This window comes from Cnephaeus nilssonii, assembly GCF_951640355.1.
Source record: "Cnephaeus nilssonii genome assembly, chromosome: 4".
In the NCBI taxonomy this organism is placed as follows: domain Eukaryota; kingdom Metazoa; phylum Chordata; class Mammalia; order Chiroptera; family Vespertilionidae; genus Cnephaeus; species Cnephaeus nilssonii.
The window spans coordinates 23,290,983-23,309,849 of NC_137075.1; the positions used below are offsets into that span (position 1 = coordinate 23,290,983).

The following is an 18,867-nucleotide window of genomic DNA, read 5'->3' on the forward strand; positions in this document are numbered from 1 at the left end:
TCTGAGAGCCACAGAACCATCAAGTGCCCTTGAGTTCCTGAGTTGGTTTTCTTCATTGAGGGGAACGGGAAGCATGAAAACGTCTCAGCTGACTTAAGATAGAGGGCGGAGCGTGGGATGTACAGACAGAAACAAACACAAGCTCCTCACAATTTCAACTTTCCATTCCCATCACTAACGGCAGCTTGACCCCTCCCTGCCCTCACCCCAACAGGAAACAGTCTCGGGGTTTCCCCCTTCTCTGCTTCTGGGATGGGAAAATAATAGTATCCTCTCTTAGGAAGATACTCTTTCCCTTTACAGATTTTTAGACTAAGTACAATACATTTTTTACTTATGAAACTTAAAATGGTATTTTGCAGTCTTGCTGAGCTAAAAATGCCTTTATTCATAAGACTAGAAGGTAACATAAGTCTCTTTTCTTTATAGTCAAGCTCCTAAGGTATCATATAAATTTGTTTTTTCTGCAAAAAAATAATTTTGGTCTGTTTAAGCCCAATAAATACTCTCATTTTATTCTTCTAAAATAGTACTTTTAAAGTTTTTCTTATTCTAAAACAAAAAAAGTTGCAACAACAAATTCTTTTGAACATCCCTTATTCTGATATTCTCAAAGTAGAATATCAAAATAGCACTGATATTCTCTGGGTGGGGGTAAAGATTTAAGAATTAAATATATAGTTATGAAAACAAAGGAAAATAGGCCAAAAACTGTAAAATTTTATATTATATAACATATTCCATGTTTCTAAGGCAAAGACATCTCTATTTTTTTATATTAAATGTTGTGCTCAATACAAATGATCCAGGATTGACCTACGACAAAAGAAGAATGAGAGCTACTGTAACAAGAGAAACCTTGCTGTCTATGGTCTGGGGCCTTTCCTGTATTATTCCTATCTTAATGTGACTATATTTTCCTATATTTATGGCGTTTCTATTCTGGGGTAATGGAACCACCGACAAGTGTCCTTTTCTTATGTCCCACTCTTAAGGTTTTCTTTCTTTCTTTTTTGTTTTGTTTTAGAGAGAATGGATCTGATGTCATTTTAAATGTACAGCTTTTTATCACTCGAGGGAAAAGCAGAGCCATGTTATATTTAGTACTTTCATTTCTTCTGATTAAATATGAATTACTATGAAATTTTTCTCATCATCTAACACGCCATAATACGCCAACAGCTTTTTAATACACTATATAAGCACAAACTTCTGCTCTAAGAGTTTAATTTACCCCTCTAATCCAATCACATCAACCTTATTTCTCTTATCAGAGATTCCCATTTTGAATTAAATGAGCTCATTAGTTTTAATCAAAAGCAGAGAGATCAAAACTTAAACGTAAATGCTTTAGATCAGAACTGTCAGTCAGCCGTGCAGTTCTATTTTACTAAAACACAAGATCAGAGACCCTTAGAACCAATTTTTTTCTCATAAGGGATGCCGAGAGCTTGAAGATGCTATATCCTTTTTTTTCCCCTCCCAAGGACAGATTATACATTTAAGGTTAGACTTAATTTATAGCAGCTTTTCATCCTGGTGGAAGTGGAAAACTATGCCAATCCACTGTTGTCCCTTTCACATTTATTGGCCCTGGTCCTCAGAGACTTGAACTAACGTGCTGCCATCAGAATCCACACCGCAAACTCGGCCTTAAAAATTCAGCTCTGTTCAGCAAGATTGTGTTTGCAATAGCTGAGGACAAATGAAACTTCCCAGAGAGGTGAAATATGGTTAGGGCTAGGCTTCTGGATACCCTACCCCAGGAAAGAAGGAGCCATCTACCTGTATAAGAGTGAGCAGTTTAGGCACCATTAGAAATTGTTATTGTGCTCAGTGTGGGACTGCAAAGCAAACACTTATGCACATTAGAGACCACAGCATGGGTACTTCCCACTGAATGGGGATGCGAGACACAAGCTTCGCATGAGCTCTGGAGGCGGAACATTGCGTTGTGCCCTGACTGAGGCAGTGGACACAGCACCCCGTGTGTTACAACAGTAATTGTCTAAACATACAGGGCCACCTAATTAAACCCATGACAGCTGGTGTGCAGTTGTCAAAGTCGAAGTCAGGTCTTGCCCCGTGGAAGCTGAGATTGAAAATCTAAACTGGCCCTCAAGCTTTATTTCAAGATGTGGAGGGATGGGGTGGGCGTTGAGGAGAAGGGTTTGATTCCTGATGAAGATTTCTCTTTTAGTTCCGTATGACCGTCTGGTTCTGAGAAGGGTCGGAGGTCATGAGCCACACTGTCCCTATCAAAGGAGCATGTGACAAACTCTTTCAGGCACCCACACCACGGCCATGTTTGCTCAGGGCCAGCCTGCGCGTTGTGGCCGTCCCAGCTCCAGCAATGGTGTCTGTCCTGTACACAGACAGAGGGGAGGCTTCCTAAGTGCCTCAGGTGAGAGGCACCATGTTCATGAAGGTTCTGCTTGGGACAGAGCCCAGACAGAGCCGAGGCAGCATGGCCTTGATGGGTGATAGGACTGCGGCACTCCACAGAGAAGGGGTGTGTGCATGTGTGTGCATACATGTATGTGTGTGCATACATGCATGTGTGTGAAGAGAGGGTGGGGTAATGAGAAACATATCCTTAGATCTGGAGCTATATAAAGACAGTGGGAACCAGTCTATGTCGAAGAAGCACTTTAGAGTGCTTTCTAGGAATCAAAGACTTTTCTGCCAGCTCATTGAGGCAGGCCATGATAGCTGCATGCTCTGATAAGAAATCTGAGATTCAGAGAAGTTATAGCTGCTTCCTGAGACCCAGGAGAAATTTATGGGTAAAAACCGGATTAAGTGGTCAAAGCTTAGATGTGGCCAGTTTTGACCTCTGAATGATAAACAAGGAGCTAAAAACAAGAACAAAAATAAGACGCACGCAACTCAAAGCTAGATAAAGAAATATACTCTCTTTTGCTGAATGTCAAGGGCCTCAACTTTTTAATAAATCTAAATTATCTCAGCTCTTGAAATGTCAGTTTTTGCATATTTTTGTAAAATTTACAGAACAATTTATAGCAAAAGTTGTAATAATTTTTGTGCTGGCAAATGCCACCATAATGCGAAACAATGTCTGTGTTATTCCACCACTGCGTATGATTCCCTAACTGGTTTGGGAGTTGCTGCTTCCTTATCATTATGGAGGGGCAGGAGGTGGGGGAGGGTAGGAAGGACGGGTGGCTGAGGACCATCTAGTTCTCGCCTGCCAGTCCTAGGCCAGGTCCATTCTGGACACTTGCAGTATTCTCCCCAGGGTCTCTGCAGGTGAATTAGAGCAAAGCAGAAAGAGGGCCTTTCTTTTCAGTGCACTCCAAGTGTAGTTCTAAACGTCAGAACCCTCCAACTGCCACCAAACCCTGATGTCTGAGGGAGAAAAATTTTTTTTAAATGTTAAGTTTTGAGAAAACTTTGTTACTCTTCAATTGTGAACAAAGTCTTTTTCCTTTTAAAGGAGAAGTGGAGTTGGGGGGTAAGGCATCAAGAGCTGGAACTCCTCAGATAACCTGCTACTGGTTCCTGACCTGTAGAAACTATGTAAGACAGCTTTGTCAATATTGGGGGTAATTTGTTTTGCAACAGTAGATGACTAATATAACATCCATGTAGAAACTCTTTGGAAAAATCATCGCCTTGTTTTGATATGGGACAACCATGTAAGTGTGTACAACTCATGTGGCAGAAGGAATGCGCTGCCCAATGTGTTCAGTACCTGGAGAACCCTCATGTGCAAGGAAAAGTACCTGCCATGCTGACTGTTGCAAGCAGGGCCTGTGTTCTCCAAGGTAAAGGCTCAATTGATGTTTTAAAATGGGCAGTTTGCAAGAGATGCTATCAACAGTGTCATCTACAAGATTGTGAGATCCTGAAAAGCAGGCCTGATGTCTTTTTGGCTTTTGTGTCTATTCTCTGCTCTTCTCCAGCCTGTCTCATCTCCCCAGGTGCCTAGGATTGTGTTTTACATAAGCAGGCACTCAGTCTGCATGTAGAATAAAGTAACAGTCAGATGCTTTCTTTTAAGAAGAATTATTTTCTTTTATACCAAACATCTCTCTCTCTCTCTCTCTCTCTCTCTCTCTCTCTCTCTCTCTCTCTCTCTCTCTCTCTCTCTCTCTGGGGTGGGGAGAGGGAATCATTGTGTCTCCTGCTGTACTCATCTCTAAGGAAGCATTTTCTGCAAAGTGTTATTTTCAGAGTCAGGGGCCAGGGGGTTTGGTTGTTAAAAGAGGATTGGCCTGATTTCCCCCAGAATCAGAGGATACTTTGTTCTCTGTCTTCTGAGGGTTTTCATCCCACTGGCCTGTCCTCTACCACGTGGCAGGGCAACTTTGAAGCGGGTCGCGGCTCTTAGCAGCCTGGCCTGGATCCGGAGCCCCTGGTGGCGAGGCGGTGTCCACCATCTTCTGTGGACACCCTGGGACCACCCCTTGGGTGTCATACAAACCAAGTTCCAGCCATTCCGCTCTGGCTCAGCAATCAGCCTCTCTCTGCTCCCCAGCTTTCTCTGGAATGCCATGAAAAAGCCAAATTTGTTTAGTCTCATTAGGGCTGATTCCCATTCCCACTCAGCTGTGAGCCTCAGCTTTGTTTAAAAACGTGTGAATCGTTAACTGAAACTCTGGAGCATAGGTGTGAACGTAATTGTGGTTCAATAGTGATGCAAGAAACTTCTTTCAAAGTAACACAAAAAAATAATCCGCCAAAAAAGATCTGCCAACCCATGCCACCTGCCAGCGCAACCTCGCTGGCAGTATCCACCTGCCTTGGATGGGAATCATAATGCCTCAGGTTGCCTCTGAGGTCCCTGCACCTCGCCTCGCAGGGGGTGCTACTCGGTGCGGCTGTCCCCGGAGGGAGAGGAGCGCGTTCCGTGGCCGCCTGCTGCTCCACAGTTGGTGTTGGGATGCACCACTCTGGGGAAATACACGCAGTGTCAGCGTCAAGCTGTTACCAGTGGGCGTTTCTGTACACGACTCCTAAGCAACTGGAAAGTTCAAGGGGGAAACGCAGGTATGGTGAAGACAGCTTTTCAGAGAGCATGTCATCCAATGTGACCCATTTGGTAGCAGGCTGTGCGCTCCACAGAACACGCCCCATGAATACTGCAAGCGAGCGTTTTAAATCTTCCTGGAGACTCCCCATAAATGTTGCCACTTGAGGGATCTATTCTGGGAGAAAAATACAGCTTGTCCTCCTGGGACACCGCTTGGATTCCATTACCAATATTGCGTATGGGATCGAGTGTGGCAATGCTTTTATCACGACTATAAAGTGGTTACGAGCCAATTCCTCATATAAAATATACTCAATAACATCAAGGCTTTTTTTTTTTTCCTTTTCTGTTTCCTTCTTTTATTTCCTTCCTTTCTTTCCTTCCTTTTTTTTTTTTTTTTTTAACGACAAACACGATGTCAGACAAAGGGCGTCAGGCATGGGTTTGTAGTACAAAACAAAATAACAATACATAAACACCTTTGTGAAGGCAGCTTGAAACCCCATGTTTTCTATTAAAAAGTCATGTTCAATCTTCACTGTTGATAGAACCGAATAGCTAACACAGAGAACATTGTATATCAGAAAGGTCAATAGTTATTATGAGCTACAAATATATTTTTTTCCATCCTTCAGGCTGTTTAGCGCATATCACAGCATGAGCAGCTGTCTTCTTTAATGCTTTTAAAATTAGACTCCCAAAGAGGAAGAAAAAATTATGGTTGCAATGATTGCTCTTTGCTTTTGTAAGTTTACTTTAATATACTATTTTATATACATGAATCTTCTGTGCAGCCCATCCACAGGGCAGCGACTGGTTGCCAGTATCGAGGCAAATGGCCACATTTATGTTCTTAGCATTCTGGCCAAATCTCCATCTCAGACGCAGATGCTGTGGACATGCTGTGTTTTAAAAGGAGTTATATGGAGGAGTCTGGTTACAGAGGCACTTGCAGATACACACATATGCATGCTGCCTTTCATTGCTTTAAAGCTCTCTGACTAACTGCAACAATGGCATGTGATGAGAGACAGTTAGGGCGCACTGGGTGGAAAATCATGCCGTGATTCAAGCCATTGATACACAAAGTACCCCTCTCCCCGTGCAGGCCTGTGGATGGAGAGTGCACCTCAAAAGTTCTTAAAGGCTGATTTGCCTGCCCCTGGAACTTCTTGCCCTTACTCAGCACAAAATGAGTATTTTAAATAGCACATGTAAGCATATATTACATGTTTTACTATAGCTCATTTTGTCTATGTTCAGATATTTAAATTACTAGTAAATACTTATTGAGTACTAGAGAACCGGTGCACAAAATTTGTACACAGGTAGGGTCCCTAAGGCCTGACCAGTGATCAGGGCTGCTCGGGGTCTTCCTTCCCCTGGCTGCCGGCTGCCTGCCGTCCCCCAGCTGCCGGCTGCTGGCCGGAGCCTTCCTTCATTCCACGCTGCCCCTTGGTGGTCAGTGCATGTCATAGCAAGTGGTTGAACTCCCGATCGGTCAAACTCCCAAGGAAACAATTTGCATATTAGCCTTTTATTATATAGGATAATGAGATGGGGCCATTTGTAACAGTGCTTACATTTAGGAAAAAGAGAAAATACATAGCAATTTCTGGTAGTGATTAATGCTATAAAGAAGAGGATGCAGTCAGTGGCTAAAGATGGATGAGGGCCACATTTTGGTTGGATGGTCCCAGGGGCCTCCCTGATGAGATGGCATTTGAGAGGGGACTAAGACATGTGGATATCTGGGTGAAGATACCACACACACCTCCATGCTCACAATTCATGCTACAACTTTATGATTGCAGATTGGTAAAAGGCTTCACAGAAAACTATTATTTTAATAGGTATGAACTAGTGACAAAGATATTCTAGAAATGTTATCCTTTGATCTTTGAAAAATGTTTTGGGTATTTTAAATTATTAGAACAGTCCTCTTCTGCATTAGTGCAGGTTAGATTGGAGGCTGTGTGTGTGTGTTGAAGACATGATCTGCTTTAAAAAAATTATTCCCATCCCTTTACTCCTCCCACCCTCTTTGGAAATCATCACTTTGTTCTCTATGTCTATAGGTTTTTTCTATATTGTTTTGTTTATTGTATTATTATTATTTTTTTTAGATTCCCCATATAAGTGAAATCATATGGTATTTGTTTTTCTCTGACTTATTTCACTCAGCACAATACCCCTAGGTCAGTGATGGCGAACCTATGACATGCGTGTCAGCACTGACACGCGTAGCCATTTCTGATGACACGCGGCCGCTGAGGTGGCCGCATGCCGAGGATAAAACATTTGCTGCTCCTGAGGATGAAACATTTGTGAAATAATGTTTTTTCCTCAAAGTGACACACTACCTGAGTTATGCTCAGTTTTTTGGCGAAGTTTGACACACCAAGCTCAAAAGGTTGCCCATCACTGCCCTAGGTTCACCTCTGTTGTTGCAAATGACAAGATTACAGTATTTTTAATGGCTGAATAATATGCCATTGGATATATGCATTACATTTTCTTTATTCATTTATCTATTGATGGACATGTAGGTTGCTCCCACATTTTTGGTTATCCTATCTAATAAAAGAGTAATATGCAAATTGACCATACCTCTGCTACACCAATCAGCCAATCAGGAGCAAATATGCAAATTAAACCAACCAAGATGGCTGTGGCCACGGAGAGAGCAGGAGGCTTGGGTTACCCCAGCAATGGAGGAAGCCAAGCTTTCCACCTGCCCTGGCCTGCCTTGGCCTGCCTTGGCCTCCGCTTAAGGCTACAATTATAGAAGTTTCAATTATAGAAGATAAATAAATCCCAGATACCAGGGCCTCTGCTTGGGTCACCAGGGGGCGTGGCCAGCCTGCAAACCACCACAGGCCCCTCACTCAGGCCACCCCACATCCCAAGGGAACCCCCACCCTGATCCAGGACACCCTTCAGGGCAAACCAGCTGGCCCCCACCCATGCACTGGGCCTCTATCCTATCTAATAAAAGAGTAATATTCAAATTGACCATCACTCCAACACACCAGATGGCTGCCCCCATGTGGTCAAACATGGCTGCCCCCATGTGGACACAAGATGGCCACCACAAGATGGCCAGCAGGGGAGGGCAGTTGGAAGGGACCAGGTCTGCAAGGGAGGGCAGTTGTGGGCGATCAGGTCAGCAGGGGAGGGCAGTTAGGGGTGACCAGGCTGGCAGAGGAGGGAAGTTGGGGGTGACCGGGTCTGCAGGGAAGGGTAGTTAGGGGCAAACAGGCTGGCAGGGGAGCAGTTAGGCATCAATCAGGCTGGCAGGAGAGTGGTTAGGGGGTGATCAGGCTGGCAGGCAGAAGCGGTTAGGGGCAATCAGGAAGGCAGGCAGGGGAACAGTTGGGAGCCAGCAGTCCTGGATTGTGAGAGGGATGTCCGACTGCCCGTTTAGGGGATCAGGCCTAAACGGCCAGTTGGACATCCCTCAAGGGGTCCCAGATTGGAGAGGGTGCAGGCTGGGCTAAGGGACACCTCCCCCCGCCCCGTGCACGAATTTCGTGCACCAGGCCTCTAGTTGTAAATAATTCTGCAATGAACACAGGGATGCACATGACTTTTTGAATTAGTGTTTTTTGTTTTCTTTGGATAAATGCCCAGAAGTATAATTGCTAGATTATATGACAATTCGATGAAGATTGAACATGTCTTTTTAAAAGCTAATATTTAATTTTTTGAGGAATGTTTATACTGTTCCCCATAGTGACTAATTTACATTCACACCAATAGTGTATGAGGATTTCCTTTTCTCCACATCCCCTCCAGCACTTGTTATTTGTTGATTTATTAATGACAGCCATTCTGACAGGTATGAGGCAGTATCTCATTGTTTAAATTTGCATTTCCCTGATGATTAGTGATATTGAGCATCTTTTCATATCTCTTTTGGCCATATGTATGTCCTCTGTGGAGGAATGTCTATTTAGGTCCTCTGCCCATTTTTTAACTGTATTGTATGTTTTTGTGTTGTTTTTTTTTGTGTGTGTTTTCTCTTTGAACCTTCGTCCAAAAATAAATTATTTATCTTTAGTATATCACTTATTTTAACATGAAGAAAACTAAGGGAGGAGTTAATGGACAGAATTGTTCAGTGTCCAGTGCCTCTCAGATATATCCATTGGTGTCATCAATGCTTTGGGATCTCCAGAGAGAGCAGCTTCAGTAGCAAAGTGGGATGCAGATTGAGTAAATAAATGATATTATTCTCTTTAGTGACTTTCAGTGATAAAAATAAAGAAACCTTGAGTATATTTACAGATTGAGAGGACTTAGTTTAAGTTGTTTACACTGGAGACACTAATTTAAGAATTTAAATCTTAAGAGATATTTAATCAGTAATAGAGAAAAAGAAGGTAGCTTCTGAATTTGAGGAAACAAAAAAAGGAGAATGTGATGAGAGAGAGAGAGAGAGAGAGAGAGAGAGAGAGAGAGAGAGAGAGAGAGAGAGAGGATGGGAATGGTAGTGAATAATAGAGTAAAGGTTGTTTCTGAGACAAACAAGGGAAATGGGAGGAGAGGATTTTGAGAATGGAAAAAAGCTATGAATCAGCTTCATCTGGGCAAAGCAACTAGAATCAGTAGAAAAAAGTCAAAAGATTGCACAGTGGCTACAAGTTGCATGCCTTAAATTTAAGAGCATTAACTTCCTAGGGTACCCTACTACTAATGGCTTTGGGTTTTCCAGACAATGCTCAAGACAATGAGGTTTTCCTGTGGAGGGGAGCCAGCACAGTAGGACTGAAAGAAAGTCAATCAAGTAAGAGATCCCAAAGGGTTAGGAGACAAGCAAGTGAAAACTGACAGAGTGATTGATGAGCTGGGGAATAAGGGTGACAGGGCTGGGGATGGTGACATGGGTGAAGCAGCCAATAAGGAAACTTTGATCAGAGAATGATTTTTGAGAATATTTATTGCTTTTAAACAAGTTTGTTTATATCTATCTCCATTTTTTCTGTTCATAGAAAATTTGCAAAATATAAGAAAAAATATTCTCAATGTTGAATCACTATCTTATATACCTGAAACCAATATAACCAATATAAGATTATGTAACAATGATACTTAACTAAAAATAAATTTTAAAAAGTATCATCAATAGCCTATTACCCAGCTATTATTAGCATTAATATGTTTTGTTGTGGTCTTATTTATATATTTCAAAATTAGAATCATACCCATGTCTCCCATTTTTTAATGTTAAAAATTGTAGTTCACTATATGATAATAACTCTACTTTTATTAGATAGTGTTTGGGGGAATAAAAGGATGTTGGGGCTCTAGGGGCTTCAAACACACTATTGCATTGACCATGTAATATTTCATTGCATGAATTTTTTTAAATTAACATTCCTCCAACTTCCTTATTGTTTCTTAAGGTTGATATATATAGAGAGTATTACTGGGTTAAAGAGGATGAGCCTTTCAAAAAGCTAATGTGCACAAACTGATTTCCAGAAAAGGTGTGTTGTGTCAGTTTACGTTTCTCAGCAATGTTGGATAGTGTTCATATTGATTGCCATCTTAAAATACTTGTTCTAATTTGATAAAATTTATTAAATTAGCAGAAGATACAGAAAAGGAACTCTTCTGGGTCTCTCTGAAAAGTAATATGTAAAAACATCTCGTGTTTTTAATTTGCATTTTTATTTCTAATAAAGTTGAATAATGTTTTAACACATATTTATTGGCTAGTTAATTTTTTTCAGTGATTTATATATTTGTATCCTATGTGTATTTTCCAATTGAGTTTCTTATTAATTTGAATTAAATATACATATATTTTAAGGATATCATCTCTGAAATATTTCTTGCAAATATTTCCCCATTTTTTGCCTTTTACTTCTGTTAACAATGTTCACTGGTACACATAAGTTTTTAAATTTTACATAGAAAAGTTCATACATTTCCCTCTTTGTAGCTTCTTTCATTGCTCTTGTACCTTAGAATGTTTTCTCTAAAATTGTTAGTAAATATTTGGCATCTTAAAAACAAAGCGCAATTGAAGGTCAAAGTCCAATTATGCCAAAGGGGGGCTAAAGGTAAGTCAAAGAATGAGTTTCTTGCTTTGACAGTCGAGGGTGTGTGTGTGTGTGTGTGTGTGCATGTGGTTACCCATCCTGGAAACTCTCATTCTGGTATCTGCTGCCATGTGAGGAAGGAGACTGCTGCAGAGAACTGCAGGGCGTGAGCTCACATCTTTGAGGAAGGTGGGGAAGTGATGTGGGTGTTGACAGACAATGGCACTGAGAACAGGTAAAGAATGCTATTTTTTTTTAAAAGAAGAAGTGTTTTGTTTTTTTTACAGTATTACAGATGTCCCTCCCTTTTTACCCCCATTGACCCTCTCTATGTTGGGAGTAAGGGTGCGGAGGTGGCAGTGGGAACAAACGATGATGACACTCCCCTTTTATGTTGGGACAGTCAGAAGCATAGGAATCATGACCTCTACTAACAGCATCTCAAGATTAGCGGTCTGCATGGAAGAAAGGCTTTAATAAGCAGGAAGAGCAGAATTTACTCCTAATCTGGGTTCTCAGGTAATACATGGGGCACACTTAAATTTTAATTTCAGATAAACAAAGACTTTTTTTTCAACATGACCTGAATATTGCATATAAAGTTCAAATGTATTTTTATTTGCTAAATCTGGCAACCCTCCTCCTAGAAGAATGAGGAGTCTATGTGGCACAGAGCAAGGGTTTTGCATGAGAGCGGTCATGTGGTTATGAAATAAAGGATGCAGAACTGAGGAGTTTAGGAGATTGGCCTCAGATACTTTTGTTGAACAGAGAAACAGTTCTGAATGGCTGGAACTTTCTCAATGGAGAATGGTAGAGAATTAAGCAATAACTGAACATCCAAATGAATGTTGGTGTGGTCATGTGGCTTTTTCAAATTTGCCTTCTCAGATGTGGGGCCTAGTACAATGGCCAGCTTTTATTTCCCTGGGGGAGTGTGTGTGTGCTGAGGAGAGAAGAGAGCCTGGCTTGGCAGGCTCCACAACAGTCTCCTGAGCCCCGATCTTCTGCTAATTTGTTATTTATCACAGAGGAGGAACCTGGACAGCTAGAATTTGTTGGTTTTATTATGTCTGTATTCCAGCACATCTTGAAGTGATTATTTTTTCAAAATGTTTTTGGTTAGAACTATTGTGTAAAATCCATCATCAATAAAAGATTGAGGGTTATTTATTGGAGAATATTCTTAGTAATTTTATTTACACTTTGCAATAATTTAGAGGAGCCAGAAATGGTTAGGCATCTGATAATTAGCTCTACCGGTTATTTTGCTAATGAATATCTACTTTTGATGCCTTTAATTAGGCAAGTTTTCCTTTCTCTTATGATCCAGTAAGTTTTAATGGTCACTGCTCTGAGTTCCTAAACACTGCTCTGAGTTGCTTTACTATGAGAAAGACAGGACTTCATCATTATAATCATGGTCAGTTAACATATAGGGTGTTCCAAAAATAGACATATACACGTTAACAGCTGATAGCTCAATTTTGAAAATGAAATGTATTTTAACAAACACTGCCTTTATAATTATTCAAAGTGTGTGTATACATTCTTTGGGACATCCTATATGTGTAGACCTCATGATAGATGTATAGGCATCATTTCCACACCTGAACTTGACATTAAGTCATTTGTATATTTTCTTCAAGGCTATGCATAATCTTCTCAAGTGGTGGGAATAAAAAAGCAGTCATTAAAAAAATTCCATTTACATAGTTTGTAATTATCCTTGCTGTAGAATTACCCTGTTTTCTATAGTTTAAAAAGATAAAAGCTATTGCTAATGGTGATGGTGAAAATGGGGAAGAAGAAGGCTTTTTTCAAACTGGGTGCAAAGCAAATTTGTTATGATTGATATTAATTACTGCTCCTTTCCCTATTTTACAGCTAGCTCTAATGATGTACTTGATATTCTTAACATCCACACTTTAACATTATATCAGATGGCTTCTGGGTCTACATTGTATATTCTATAATGGCAAATAATTATTTTAAAAACTGGCACCACGTATTCCTTGTTGCCTGGGTAGCTGACGGCTCCCACTGCACTCATCCAAATTGTGGTTAATCCTCTCACCTGCAGGCCTCCAGCTATCTGTGGCTGCCCTTGTTCTGGTCCTTATTTGACCTAATGTGAGGGTGAATCCATCTATAACAGTAGGCTCTCCTTTGCCCATTTGTCCATTTTATTATTGCATTTCTTTCTCACAAACTCCATTTGCATGTCATTAGTAAAGTTCTTGGTATTTTTCAACAGCTTGAGAAGCTGCATCTTAGAAATGACACAAAGGTTCAGATCATATACATGGAGAAAAATGTCTCCGTCGCCGTGCTTACCTCATGTTTTACCTCACTATGACCTGCATTCCCTAGTTTCCTCCTTAATCATAAGCAAAACCTTATACATTCAAATTATAAGCAAAACCTTATACATTCAAATACGTTTCCCTGAAATAGTAAATGTTTTATACATAAAACACTTGAGATCCAGCACTCTTTTCTTCTTTAGAGAGACTTTAAATGGTTTCCATTCATTATACAAGCAATGCACAGGTATTATAATGGTTACTAATATTAATATTTTACATGGGAGGTAATATTGCTTTTACTTTCTTTTGGTGGTATATGTTGTTGTTTTTTGGTGCTAAAATGTGTTATATTCTTTAACATATGAACATCTAATATATTTGACAAAGTACCTTGTATCTAAAGTGAAAGCTAAAATATGTGGAGCCAACTTAGAAAGGTCTTTATTCTGGAAGCTATGTCTTGCCCTTCAAAGTTTTTGTTGTTGTTGATGCTAATAACCAATATCTACAATCCTTTCTCTAAAAGTGGAATGCCTCTTCCCGACCAGGAAAAACAGCAGTGTGCATATAAGCAATTTAGGGGAAGCCAGAAGTAGTCTTAAAGGGGAAACAAGGGCAAAGAAGAAATTATCTTTCTACCAAGATAATGAGTTTGCTTTAAAAAGAATATTTTCTCTTACACAATTTGAAATCTAACATTTTAGGAGATGTATATAAGTCTAAAACATAAAATTAGCAACAAAAATTCTCATTATTTTGACAATGATTTTTCTTTCTGTTTTTGTCTTGCTAGGGAAGAAAGAAAGCATTTAGATACATGCAGAACATGTAAGTAATCTCAGTAAGGTAATATTCTTGGGATTTTTCATATTTATACATTTTTTTTCCTACATTGTATTTTCACTACCCAAGAGCCCTGGCTGTTATTTTTTTCCTGAAGTGTGAAGATCACCCCATGGATTAACAAATGATTGAGGATTCTCTCTTAAAAGACTCTTTAAAAAACTGTCAGAATCAGCCTGAGACAAAGATTTATTATGAACTATTTAAAGGGCTTAATATATGTATCCCCAATGAGCCCTTGGAGCAAACTAAAAAGGAAGAGTGGAATTCTCAAAGAATAGGAAAAATTCTCCAATGCCCCACTTTCTGCACACCATGATTACTGTTTACTCAAAGGATAAAATGCCTAACGTGTCACACAAAGTCTTCAGAAGCCACAGTCCTGCTGGTGTACAGTAAAAACCAAACAATGAAGACAGACAATAATGTGCTCGGGATAGGCAGCTGTAATTTACTTTCTAACCAGTTCACTAACACACTAATGTGGCTACATCTTGTAGCAGGAGCTGATCCCTGACCCACACAGCAATCAAACAACTACCAGAGTGTTGGCTGTCACAGAAGCTGGGACGTTTCCTTAATTATACGTTCCTGGATAACAAACCTTCCCTTAATGAGCGACTTCTCTCCTACATGTATTCCAGCTCACCCCTCTGTCCTTGAAAAGGCCCATGGCCGATCACTGCAATTGGAATTTGTGCAGCATATTCATAAGTATTCTTCCTAACAGGTAATAAATACTACCTGAGCAGGCTGTTTGCTTTATGAGAATGCCAAGATATAATTAAAATTATAGGCTTGCACTCCTGGCAGGCTCTAAAGAAGAATCACTCAAGACTGAAGGGAAACTTTTCAGTGAACCTAGAACCAAGCTTTTCTCTTTTCATATTAGTAGTAATAATAATAATTATTATTGTAATGGCTACCTTCTTTTGTTGGGAATTTATGTTTGGCAATGAGGTTTCTCCTCCCCTACCCCCATTTGATATGATTTTTGCACTAGTGTTTCTTCTTCCTAAACATGGGATTTCTTTCTTTTCCTCTTATTATAACATCCCAAATTACGCTATGATTTGCCAAAGCACCCCAACAATTAACGCAGGAGGGTCTTACAGGGAGGTCTTAGTGATGCCTTGAGGAGAAACAGTGCCTCTCTATGAAAAGAAGACCTTTAGAATTGAGGATAAACAACAAGGCAATCTTAAATATAAAGATTTACTTCCATAGTGTCACTAGCTCAGGGCAGATGGTATAGATTAGTGATTCCTTGGTAACACTTTCATTTTATCTTAATCTCCCTAAGACTTTGCTTCTTTTTCTTGTTCCCTTCATCTGGATAGACACATTTTCTCTGTACAGCAGTTTTGGTAATGTTTGGTAAGACATATAGTAATATATATATATAGTTATTCTGCAAACTCTATTGTAGTCACTTTAAATTGCCTTGTATATAGTAGAATGTGAACCTAATCTACACGAAGCATATTGCTTAGTACATGACAAGCACCCAGTATATGTCAGCTTTCACGAGTGTAGTTGGTGTTGCTAATATCTATGCAGGTTGGTTCCTAACATCTACTTTTAGGATCAAGGAGCAGGAAAGAATGGTAATGCTCAGTAGTCACCTGGGTCCCAGAGCCGAAGATCCTATCCTGGAATAATGACAGTGGTACCACTGGGCAAGATGATGGCCACACACATGGAGAGCAGCAGCGTGGCCTAGGGGTGGGACACGTGTCATGGAATGAGGAAGCTTGAGTTCTAGGTTTGGCTTAGCAACCAAACAGCTCTACAGTTGTAAGTCAATCATGTGTCCCTTTCCCTTATCCCTATGAAGGGCTTAGGTTACTTGGCAATCCGTAAATGTACTAACGTCAGGAGGTGGTTCGGAGAATCAAATAAATCCATATGAAGGAAAGGGTTGATTAATGTAAGTTAAATTTGCAGCAACCATTTGGTGAGCACTTATGAGTACTGATATATCAAATGTGAATCTGATTAATATTGGAAAAAACAAACTATAGACATATTACTATTTTGTTCTCAAAATTTATATATTCACTAACATTCCTGGTTGTGCTATTATTATCAACACGACCTTGGGTAAAAGATTTCTAGGCTGATAAATTTCAGAAATAAATAGGTATCATGAACCTGACTACAAGATGGTACAAAAATTTTACAGTCACGAGTTTTCCTAGAAAGTGCTACAGAACAAATGTGAACATGAGAAAATTAAAATGCAAAGAAAAAGAGGGTAGAGAATTAAACAGGGCATAAAAATAAGGAGGAAGAAAAATGGAGGGTAGTAAGAAAGAAACTTCAGAGAGAAGGCTGGAAAGATAACTACAAAGGCCTAAGAAGGATGAGAAAAACACATAAAAATTATACCGATGAAGCAACATCTAAATGTACAAAACAGGAACCTAGGAACATTGAGAAATAGGAATGCTATTCCTATAACCACATTGTAGGTTTGAGTTTGCAAACCAGCTGCTGGTTCTGGGTTGCATGTGCCAATGACCCATGCTTTCCCCAGACCTAGAAACTGAAAAGGCGTGAATTAATAATATTTGGGTATTTTTAAAAAATATAACCATTACTAAAGCAAATATCCCAAAGCTTTCAACATTATGACTTTGAATCCATATGCTTGATGATAGGATAGATTTTTTAATAGCCATTATATTTTGTGCATCCAGCACTGAGGTATAGGCAATTAGGATTAATGCCAGGTAATTTACATACACATTTAATTTAGTTGTCACAACACTCTTCTATTTTTTCCATTTTAAGGAGGACCCATTGTCTGTGACCATGCACTCTAAAACACCCACTATTGCTTATATACCATGGCTTAATCTAAATCTAGATATAGTCATTGTGATTTATTTAAAAATCTTTAGCTTTCTTTCCTCCCTGCTGCAATATATTTCAGTGTTTTGGTGCATGAAAAGGAATGCTTTCAAAAGAAGAGTAGCAAGTTAGAGTAATTTTACTTTTTTCTTTGTTTTCCAGATTTTATGAAATGTATATTTGTTACTCTATATCTAACTATGTACTTGTGTTTGTGTGCTTGAACTGTTCACAAGTTCCCGCAAATGTTATTTAAGCCTGCTATGAACAATACCGATTTTAGGGAGAAGTTGGTACTGAACATTAATAATTAGAGTGCCTAACTTGCACCTCATGAGCGGAGGGGTCAGTGTGCCTTTGCAACTGAATCGCAGGACTCTTTTCTACCCTTTGTCACTGAGAAAACTAGCTTTTCTACCTTTGTGAGAGATGTGTGTGTATATATACTGAGTGGCCAGATTATTATGATCTCTGAATGCATAATAATCTGGCCACTCAATATATATGTGTCCCTTTCCCTCTAATATATATATTAGAGGCCCAGTGCATGAATTCGTGCATGGGTGGGGTCCGGCCAGCCTGGCCAGGGGGAGGGGACATGGGTGGTTGGCCGGCCTGCCTGCTGGTCGAACTCCTGGTTGAGGGGACAATTTGCATATTAGCCTTTTATTATATAGGATATACTACATAATAAATGTTGTACTCCCAACATTGAACCAATTTGCATATTAGCCTTTTATTATATAGGATGCGTTCAGAGATCATAATAATCTGGCCACTCAGTGTATATCTCAAACGTGAATCTGATTAATATTGGAAAAAACAAACTGTAGACTTATTATGTTCTCAATATTTATCTATTCACTAACATTCCTGGTTGTGCTATTATTATCAACAAATATTTTACTTTGGAAGAAAAATGCCAGAGAATGCTTAGGTCACTTGGCAATCCATAAGTTTATGGAAACCTTATAGTGGTTTTCAAACAGAAACACTGGTTTTTCTGGCAAACCTATTGAATAGATCAGCTCCCTTCTTCTTCTCTCTCTCTGGTGCCTCTATTCAGTGCTGTCATTTGGTGAGCTAGCCCTTTCCAGAAATCTGCTTTCAAAAGTTTTAGTCATATTTCTGCCCTTAAATGTTTTGTAACACATTTAAATATAACACAACAACTTTAAAAAATAATGAATTAAAATATAAAAACATGGGGAGATAACAAATAAGAAAATGTGCAGGAAGTGCTCTGCAGTAGATTGCAACTGAGGGTGCAGAGTAGAAAGAACATGAGACAGTTCACAGAGAGGCCAGGTAAGGACCAACCAAAAGAAAATCGAAAAGAAAAAAAAAAAAAAAAGAAGAAGAAGAAGGGTCAGGGGGAGCAAGGGAAAAATCTCCAGAATATAAGACAGAATAGGTTTCCTCTTGAAACCTAGAGCAGGCAAATTCACAGACACAAAGTGCAACTGTGGTTGCGAGAGGCTTGGGGAAGGCGCAGATGGAAAGCTGTTGTTTGATGGGTTCAGGGGTCAGTTTAGGATGATGAAAAATTTCTGGAGGTGGATGGTGGTGATGGTTGCACAATGCGAATGCACTTACTGCTACACTTAGGAATGACCCAAATGATAATGTTTATGTCATGTATATTTTACCATAAAAAAGAGGCGAGGGCTTATATTAATAAAAACTGACATGATATCAATGAGGAAAAAAGAGGAAAAAGAAAATAAATGCAAAAGTAGAAGTATGGAGGTGAAATAAGAAAAACACAATAGGGAACAACATACAAAGAAGGCATGGTAGGAAGGAAAATCTA

General features: G+C 39.7%; 1 protein-coding gene across 9 annotated transcripts in view; it reads right to left on the bottom strand.

Moving 5' to 3' along the window:
* The window catches only part of NPAS3 (neuronal PAS domain protein 3), a gene marked incomplete at its 5' end in the record, with an annotated part of 879,539 nt that overhangs the window by 62,758 nt on the left and 797,914 nt on the right, over window positions 1–18,867 (bottom strand). The window lies entirely within an intron of this gene.